The following is a 10100-nucleotide window of genomic DNA, read 5'->3' as shown; positions in this document are numbered from 1 at the left end:
AACTCCTTAGACTTATTTTTGTCTGTGAACCTCCTGATTTCACTTTGAATTTTGATTGATAGCCTGTCTGGATAGAGTATTCTTGGATTCAGTCCCTTGCTTTGCATAACTTCATCCCATTCCCATCTTCCCTGATGTGTACTGTTGAGAAATCATTTTATAATCTAACTAGAGGCCTGGTGCACAAAATTTGTGCATGGGGCAGAAGGAGGGTGTCCCTCAGTCCAGCCTGCACCCACTCCAATCCAGGACACTTTTTTTGCAATCCAGGACCGCTGGCTCCTAACCGCTCATCTGCCTGTCTGCCTGATCACCCCTAACTGCTCTTCCCTGCCGACCTCATCACTCCTAACTGCTACCCTGATGAGGCAGGGGGTCCCGCGGGGGTGAGGCCGACAGAGTCCTAATGAAGCATGCCCGACTCCGGAGATGGTTTCAAGACGCAGTCTGAGTTTATTGTTTAAGTGCAGCAACATATATAACTTTTTGGACCGATCAGAAGTTTACACCATCCTTAGGACAACCAATGGTAGGAAAGATAAGGTACTATGTAGGGGCTCTAGGGGGCTTACTCAGGCGGGCGCTGCCACTTCCTGGTGTGCCGAGGAAGCTTGTATAGGCGGAGTGCGCTCACACCATTGCATCTGCCACTGCACTGAGATAAATCTCCTGAGCTCTTCCCACACCCTGAGGGCCTGATTGCCCCTAACCACCTCTGCTTCAGCCCCCACCACCGTGGCTTTGTCTGGAAGGACAACCAAAAGATGTCCTGTCTACCTGGTCTAATTGGCATATTACCCTTTTATTAATATAGATGGGAGACTCCTGCAGGTAACTTCATACCTCTCTTTTGCAGCTCTTCATATTCTTTCTTTGTAATTAACGTTTTCCATTGTAATTATGATGTGTCTTGGTGTGGGTCTTTTAGGGTTCATCTTGTCAGGACTCTCTGTGCTTGTGTGATTTTTTTCTTCCCCAAATCTTGGAAGTTTTCTGTCATTATTTCCTCAAATAGGTTTTCTATTCCTTTCTCCTCTTCTTGACTTTCTGGAGCTCCTATTATATGGATATTGCTTTATTTCATGTTGTCCCAAAGGTCCCTTAAACTCTTGTCCTGCTTTTAATTTTTTTTTCTCCAGTTGCTCTTCAGATTGGGTGTGTTTTCTGCTGTTTTCTATCTCACTGATTCATTCCTCCACTGCTTCTAGTCTACTGTTTTAATCTTCCATTGTGTTTTTATTGCTTCTATAACATTCTTCATTCTCCTTGACTCTTACATATGTTGTTGATTTTCTCATCCTGCCAGTTTAAGAACTTTATGACCCTTACTCTGAATTCTTTCTCTGGCATATTGCTTGCCTCCACTTCATTTAATTTTTTTTCTGGTGATTCAGCCTTTTATTTCCTTGGGGGTTTATTTCTTTGTCTCCCCATTTTTGCCATCACTTTCTGACCCTGAGCACCATGCTTGAGGTTTGAGAAGTTGAAGGCAAATGGTCCAGAAATTTTTAGACCAGAGGCTAGGTCTGCCTTGAATCTCATGCCTTTATTGACTGTTCTCTGAGTTATATTCCCTCTTCCTATGGATCTGGTTCCTTAGTTGTCTGCTTCAGATGTTCGGGGTTGTGGATGTGTGTGCAGTTTCTCTGGTGTGTGACTCCCTGTGGGGACCCAGAGCCCTATTTCATGCAATTTACTGTGTGGTCTCAGCACCCATGGTAGGGTGGCATCTTATGTCTCCCTGGCAGCATATTTTCAGTGCAATCCTTTGGCCTCTGGCTGAGCACACCAGATTGCTCTGGGCCACCCTGGCAATGCTCTCTTGTGGCCCAGAGTGGGGTTCATGCTGGATTGCTGTAGATAACCCCAGTCAGACTGTCCCAGGGACCAAGGTGGAGCAGGTGTGGGTTGCTCTGGGTCACATAGTCCTCATTTTCCTGTGGCCCAGAGTGGGGTGCACAATGGGTTGCTTCAGGTTTCCCTAGCAACAGGTCCCAGAGCTCAGGGTGGAGCAGGTGCTGAGTGGCTCTGGATCAGACTGGCAGCATGGTTCTAGGGCCTGGGGTAGGGTTGGGGCCCAAGGGTCCCATGTTTGCACTCACTACAGGGGTCTGAAGCCAAATCCTGGGATGCTGGTTCCTGGGGGCTGGTTAGGAGTCCTGGTACAAAAGGTCACTCTGGTGAGTGCTCATTGAAGACATATTTTCTAATTTGGATGCCTTTTATCAGTTCTTGTTTGATTGCCATGGCTAGGACTTCAAGTGATATGTTGAATAAGAGTGGTGAAAGTGGACATCCTTGTCTTGTTGCTGTTCTCAAGGGAAACACTTTGGGGTTTTCCCACTGAGTATGATGTTGGCTGTAGGTTTGTCATTTATGGCTTTTATTACATTGAGGTATGATTCCTCGATTCCCACTTTGTTTAGAGTTTTCATCGAAATGGGTGCTGAATTTTGTTGAATGCTTTTTCTGCATCTATTGATATGATCATGTGATTTTGATCTTTCATTTTGCTTATGTGCTGTATCACATTTATTGATTTGCAAATATTGTACCAGCCTTTGATTCCTGGAATAAATCCCAATTGATCCTGGTGTATAGTCTCTTTAATGTATTGTTTGATATGATTTGTTAATATTCTAGCATCTGTGTTCACAGGTATATTGGCCAGTAATTTTCTTTCTTTGTATTTATAGCAATAATATACACCCTGTGACTTCCTTTCCTGATTTGGGAATGGTTCCCCAGTTCTTTGAATATTTCCTGGCCCCTGATGTATTTTTTCTTTTTTTGTCATTCAGTGTAACTTTATTTAATGTTTATTGCACATGATTTGAGGTCTTTAATTTCTAACCACCAAAGATTCAAAGGACTATTTTTTTCCATGAAGTTTAACATTAACATTAGTGAATTCATCTATTCATGTGTTTTTATTGTAAACATCTGAATTATTCACATTGCCATAGATCCTGAACTCATAAGAGTGTACCATGCACAGGCTGGCAGCAAGCCAAAAAGCCACTCTGCAAGCAAACAGATACTCTGCATAAGGAGAAAAGTCATAGCACAACATTTAATGTCCAACCTGAGTCGCCTCAGAATGTTACATATATTGACTTCTTCATTCATATAGTATCGGGAACTCAACTGCTTGGTTGGTGACAGGGTTGACCTGGTTTCAGGAGGATTATTCCTGAAATAATTAAGGAAAGGGGGGCTCAATCTTTCTTCTTGATTGCTTGCTCCTCCCCAGCACCTTCCTCTTTCTTCTCATTTTCAGCTTCTTAGGCATCTTCTCCTTCACCTCACCTCCTTCTTCCTCCTTTGTGTCCTCAAATTCTTCCTTGACACCTTCTTCCTCTACCTCTCCTTCCTCTTCCTCAGCCTCTTCCTTCTCCTTCTCCTCCTCTTCAGCTTCTCCTTCAGAGGAGGGTTCATCCTTAGCTTCCTCGGCTTTTGCAGCTTCAATGGTCTCCTCTATTTCGATCTGCTCCTCCTGGACATGGCTGGTGTATTAAGAAGGGAAGGATCGAGCTGACATCAAGTAGGACCTGGTCTGTAAACCACGGTAGGCAGATGGGCCAAAGACCTGGGAACTCTGGGAGTAGCTGCTGGCTATGCTTCCCACGCTGGTGAAACTGAGCCGGTCTCCTCACCTTCCAAGAGTTTCCTGTAAGCTGCAATGTCAATGTCCAAAGCCATCTTCACATTGAGGAGGTCCTGGTATTCTTTTAAATATTGTGCCATTTCACTCTTTGCAGTTCTCAACTCATTTTCTATTTTGTTGATTGTGTTCTGCATAGCACTATAGGCGTTCTGCTTATCCTCCAGCTCTTGCAGCTGCTTTTCCAGCACTTAGTTCATGTCCCGGCATGCTTCCATCTTCAGGGTCTTGGCCTTGAACAGGCGGCGGCTCTCTGATACCTCATCCTTGGCTGAGCACATCGCTTCGGTGTTCTTGGCAGCTCTCTCGGTCAGCACCGTGAAGCGGCTCTTGAACCATTCTTCGGCATTCTGCAAGTTCTTGGCAGCCAGCTTCTCTTACTGGGCGCGGATGTCCTTGAGCTCCGCAGAGAGGTCGGGCTTGGAAAACACGTCCATCCTCACAGAGATCAGAGCATACTGGATCTGTGCCAGCAGCTGGGCGAGCTCCTCTTCATGCATCTTCTTCAGAAAGGCGATTTCGTCCATCAGGCTGTCGATGCGCTTTTCGAGCTCAGTGCTGGCAAGAGCCGCCTCGTCTGCACCTTTGTGTGCCTCCAGCAGCCGGTCCTCAGTGTCTTGGCGCTTCAGCACCTCTTCCTTGTAGCACGCCTGCAGGTTGCTCCCAGCCCCTCCTGAGCCCTGGTGCCTCCTAACGGGGTCCTGAGGCTGCACCTCCGATCCTGCTGCCCTCTCCTTGCTGGGATCAGGACACAGTGGGGTGGGTGCAGGCGTCACATTTTCATTAAAATGTTCAACTTACACCCGCTCCACCGGTGATCCCAGAGGTGCTCAGCCAGGATGGTCTGGGGTGAGATAGCCCCACCAGGTCTTGTGGCTACGACTTGGACTCGCTTCCTTAACCAGGGACCTGGCACTGGGTGGGCAGCAGGGGCGCTTTCTCCCCAACCCCCGCTGGAGTGGGTGCCTGAGATTTCAGAACAGAACTCCGAGGGCCTCCCCGGGGGGCAGTGGCCCTGCGCCCGTCAAGGCTTGCTTCTCACACTTGCTGAAAACCTTCTTGGTCCACTTGCCATAGTAATCAGTTCCGGCTGAAAGGACTGGGGACTCTAGTGGGCCTGAGGAGACTGGGTGCCGCCATCTTGTGGCTATGGGCACAATATTTGTATCAGAGTGATGGTTAATTTGCATATTACCCTTTTATTAGATAGGATATATATACATACTAGTGGCCCAGTGCACAAAATTGGTGCATAGGGTGGGGGTGTCCCTCAGCCCGGCCTGCACCCTCTCCAATCTGGGACTCCTCAAAGGATGTCCGACTGCCAGTTTACAGGGATCGGGCCTAAACTGGCAGTCGGACATCCCTCTCACAATCCAGGACTGCTGGCTCCTAACCACTCACCTGCCTGCCTGCCTGCCTGCCTGATTGCCCCTAACCACTCTGCATGCCAGCCTGCTCGCCCCCAACTGCCCCCCTGCTGGCCTGCTCACCCCCCCTTCCCTCCCTACTGGCCTGCTTTCCCCCAACTGCTCCCATGCTGGCCTTCTCACTCCAAATTGCGCCCCCTCCCGCTGTCCTGATCACCTCCAACTGACCCCCACTGATGGCCTGCTCACTCCCAACTGGCCCCTTGCTGGTCTGCTTACCCCCAATGGCCCCACTCCCCATCAGCCTGATCACCCACAACTGCCGTCCCATCCTGGCCTGATCACCCACAACTGCCCTCCCCTCTTGGCCTCTAATCACCTCTACCTCAGCCCTGCCACCATGGCTTTGTCCAGAAGAATGTCTGGAAGGTCTCGTGGAAGGTTTCCCAGTCTAATTAGCATATTACCCTTTTATTAGTATAGATAGAGGCCTGGTGCACAGGTGGAGGCTGGCTGGTTTGCCCTGAAGGGTGTCCCGGATCAGGGTGGGGTCCCACTGGGGTGCCTGGCCAGCCTAGGTGAAGGGCTGAGGGCTGTTTTCAGGCTGGTCATGCCCCCTGGTGACCCAAGCTCCCAGCCTCTCCTTTTTTCCTTTTATTTTTTCAGCGCCTACTTGAGTGGAGGCCAGGCCAGCTGGAAGCAGGTATTTGGGATTTATTTATCTTCATAATTGAAACTTTGTAGCCTTGAGGGAGCCCAGGGCCGGCCAGGGCAGGCAGGAAGCTTGGCTTCCTCCATCACTGGGGGCAACCCAAGCCTCCTGCTCGCTCCAGCTCCATGGCCGCCTACATCTTAGTTGGGTTAATTTGCATACTAGCTCCTGACTGGCTGGTGGGTGTAGAGGAGTGGCAGAGTGATGGTTAATTTGCATGTTTCTCTTTTATTAGTGTAGATACTGGTGCAAGAGTAGGCCTTCCTTCCCCCAACTGCCAGTACTGGCTTCCCACTGGCACACGGGACCTGAACTTCCCTCCAGCCGCCAGCAGGCACCTGGGACCCAGGCTTCCTTCATAGCCCTGGCTTCATCTGGAAAGACATCCAGTCTAATTAGCATAATATGCTTTTATTATTATAGAGTCCCAGTGCATGAAATTTGTTCATGGGAGGGGGTCCCTCAGCCCAGCCTTCCCCCTCCCACAATCCGGAACCACTGGCTCCTAACTCACCTTCCTGCCTGCCTGCCTGATTGCCCTTAACCACTCATCTGCCTGCCTGATCATCTCTAACCTCTCGCCTGCCTGCCTGATTGTCCCTAACTGCTCGCCTGCCTGCCTAATTGCCCCTAACCACTGGCCTGCTTGCCTGATCACCCCTAACCACTTACCTGCCTGCCTGATCACCTTGGTCTCTGGTCATTCTGGTTGTTCCACCATTTAGGTCGCTGGGCTTTTATTATATAGGATGCTTCTGTATTGGGTGCATATATGTTTACAAGGGTTAAATTTTCTTTTTAAACAATCCCCTTTAGTACTATGTAGTGGCCTTCTTTGTTTCTTGTTATGGCCTTTGTTTTGAAGTCTATTTTGTCAGATATGAGTATTGTTACCTGAGTTCGTTTTTTTTCTTTTTTCGTTTTTATTTGTATGAAATCTTTTTTTCCATCTCTTCACTTTCAGTCTCTGTGTATCTTTTGTTCTGAGGTGTGCCTCTTGTAGACAGCACATATGGGTCATATTTTCTTATCCTTTCAGTCATGCTATGTCTTTAGAATGGAGCAGTTAATCCATTTACATTTAAAGTTATTATTGAAAGATATTTATTTATTGACATTTTTATTTACTTTATGCCTATGATCATCTCTCTCTTCTTTTTCTCTTGTTTTCAAATCAGTCACTTTAATATTTCTTGCATTGATGGTTTTGTGGCAATGTACTCTTTTAACCATTTTTTAAAAATTTTTGGTTCAGAAAGCTTTTAATTTCACCATCAATTTTAAGTGATAACCTTGCTTAATACAGAGTGGATTCAAGCCCTTGCTTTTCATTATTTTGAATAATTTATGCCAATTCCTTCTGGCCTGAAGTGTTTCTGTTGAAAAGACAGCTGACATTCTTTTGTAGGGACCTCTTTTGTAGGTAATTTCATCTCTCTCTCTCTCTCTCTCTCTCTCTCTCTCTCTCTCTCTCTCTCTCTGCTTTTAAGAGTCTTTCTTTGTCTTTAACGTTTGCCATTTTAATTACGATTTCTCTAGGTGTGGCTCTCTTTGAATTTGCCTATTGAGTATGATACTGGCTGAAGGTTTGTCATTTATGGCTCTTATTATGTTGAGGTATGATTCCTCTATTCCCACTTTGTTTAGAATTTTCATTAAAAAATGTGAGCAAGAAACAAAGAACATGTTTAAAGAAATAATGGCAGAAAACACCCCTAACCTGGTGAAGGAAAATGTCACACAAGTTGAGGAGGCACAGAAAGTTCCAATCAAGGACACTCCTGTCTCATCCACATATCTGCAGTCTCTTCAGCTTCCTCAGGTCCTTAGCTCTAGTAGGTCCAGGACAGGAGAGGCTACATCCACTTCCCTGGCCTTCAGCATAGTTCTTGCCCCCTGCTCCAGTATATATTGCCTTAATAATAACACTAATGCTGTTATTTTTGTTTATTTGTTTGTCACATAGCTTTTATCCACTGAACAAAGATAAAAGACTCTATAAACATAATCACATAATAATTTTGAGAAATTGCTAGGCTACAAGTAATACACTATTGTTTTTGTTTTGCACAGGGATTACAAGTAACTTGTTAATGTTCATATAGAAAGACAGCAGTAAAAGAAAAAAAACATTACTTCAGCCTCTGAAATCTGAAGAACACAAAATGCAAAGGTTAATGAAATCAGCAAATCATAAACTAGTGAATAAGACTGAACATATGGGCCCACAAATCAAGTAAATCAAGGCCGCAAAGTAAGTAAATTTGAAGCAGTCTACATAAAAAATTCTATATATTTAATATAATTTAATCAAACTCACTTTGCAATGTGAAATCTGGCAGTATGGCATCATTCATTAAATTTGGAATATGTCCAAATTGAATATGGATAGCCTAAGCTTGAATCAGTACAACTAGTAATCAATCACGAGCTTCTCAGAACCCAATACATTTGCCAACTGGAAGGACTAAGTAATGAGACAATGAACAATTTCAGCTTATTTGATTTTCAATCCAGTCTGACAAATACTGTATGCAAGGCACTGTGCTGCACAAATTAAAGGTAAACATAATCTTATAGTAATATAGTAAAATGAAATAATAACATAAGAAATGCAGACATAGATCTAGATCTAGATGATGTTATAGATATAGATTCATACTAATATCACACTGTAATAAAGAGTCAAAGCTCATCAAATAATAAGTTAAAGGAGACATTGATATTAACTAGGAACCTGGACAAACTTGCAAAAAGAAATGATTTAGATAAAGTCTTAAAGAATACACAGGTCAAAAATTGCAGCACATGTTTGGCAAAGGGAAAGAAAGCATGTTAAACAGGTGGGAGGGCCATTGAAAGTTTTTGCTGACATAGAATAACTGGACAATTATGCCTTGTCTATGTATCCTCCAAAGTTGGTAGGGACCTCAGTTTAGTTTGTCAAAGACTTAAGACCAGATTTCTATTCATTATTTGGAAGGAGAACAAAAGGCCAAAAAAATAAGCTCCTGCTGTGCTCCTAGGACCATACTCCATTCTACTCCGCAGCATGCTGCCCATGCCCACTAAGGCCACCATTCAGCAGCTGGTAGAAAGATGGCACTTAGTAAAGAGGAAAGTCTTCTGAGTGTATCTAAAGGAAGTAGGGGAAGGGAATGTTGTTGGTGGGGTGTCCTCCATGTTCCCACCTATTGCTAGTGGAAGTGGGCTTCTTGGGATGCCAGTGGAATAAGAAATTTTGGAGGCCCACATGGGAGGATGATGTATCATGGAAAGTGTCATTTCTGTAGAATTAAACCCCTGCATTTCCTAAGTCCTATCTCCCTCCATCCAACCAAGGAAAAAGCCCCTCTTCAGATGAACTAGGATTAAAACCAGTGTCCAGAGTTCTTGCTCCATATTTGCAAAGTCCAGTTTAGCATCGGTCTCACTTAGCTTGTGTTCCCAGCTGCAGTTTGTTGCATGTAGGGTCTGCATGGCCATGGGCCATGCAGCTTTTAGGGCCACCTTTCAGGCTAGTGCACGGGCAAATGCAAGGAAGGAGGAGGAAAACAAGATGAACAAGAGAGAGAATTTCTTTGTCTTGGGTTTGTGAATTCCAAGTTTTCATAGGCTTGCAGAGGCTCTGTCCTCCACCCCAGTCACTCACCCCAGCCAATTTGTTCCAAGTTAGACTGAAAGACAAGGATCTTCACTACGCAAATGGCCATCTCCCTTTTGTTGGAGCCTTTCCTCCAGTGATTTGCAGGGAATGGACTCATGTTTCCCTGTGGAGTGTGAAACTGCAGCTTCCTGGCAAAGCTGCCCAGATGAACATGTTTATAATGTCTGGGTTTCCCTTTGCCCTCTTCCTATTTTTAATATTAATAACTAGCTAATTACAACAGTAACAACCCCCTCCCTCCATTTACAGAACACAAGTTCTTCATCTTCTTGTAACTGCTTCATGCTGTCAGAGGGGCATAGTCTTGACTATTGCAAGGGTTAAAGGTTCTCACTATCTTCCAGAGAAAGAAGGAGAAAAGTGGAATGGGAGTCTTTATGCAGGGAATATGGATTTCGTAAAGTCCAGGTCAGTCTACTGTCCCTCGGAGGCAGCATAGGCAATGTCTAGAGCAGTGATGGCGAACCTTTTGAGCTCGGCGTGTCAGCATTTTGAAAAACCCTAACTTAACTCTGGTGCTGTGTCACATATAGACATTTTTTGATATTTGCAACCATAGTAAAACAAAGATGTATATTTTTTATATTTATTTTATATATTTAAATGCCATTTAACAAAGAAAAATCAACCAAAAAAATGAGTTCGCATGTCACCTCTGACACGTGTATCATAAGTTCACCATTACTG

General features: G+C 45.0%; 1 pseudogene; it reads right to left on the bottom strand.

Annotated features, from left to right (window-relative positions):
- Window positions 1–3218: 3218 nt before the first annotated feature.
- On the bottom strand, window positions 3219–9232 carry LOC118650496 (annotated as a pseudogene).
- Window positions 9233–10100: the final 868 nt, after the last annotated feature.

This window comes from Myotis myotis, unplaced genomic scaffold (assembly GCF_014108235.1).
Source record: "Myotis myotis isolate mMyoMyo1 unplaced genomic scaffold, mMyoMyo1.p scaffold_m19_p_3, whole genome shotgun sequence".
Classification (NCBI taxonomy): Eukaryota; Metazoa; Chordata; class Mammalia; order Chiroptera; family Vespertilionidae; genus Myotis; species Myotis myotis.
The sequence above is the reverse complement of the archived record's forward strand: the minus strand, read 5'-3'. Positions and strand labels throughout refer to the sequence as shown.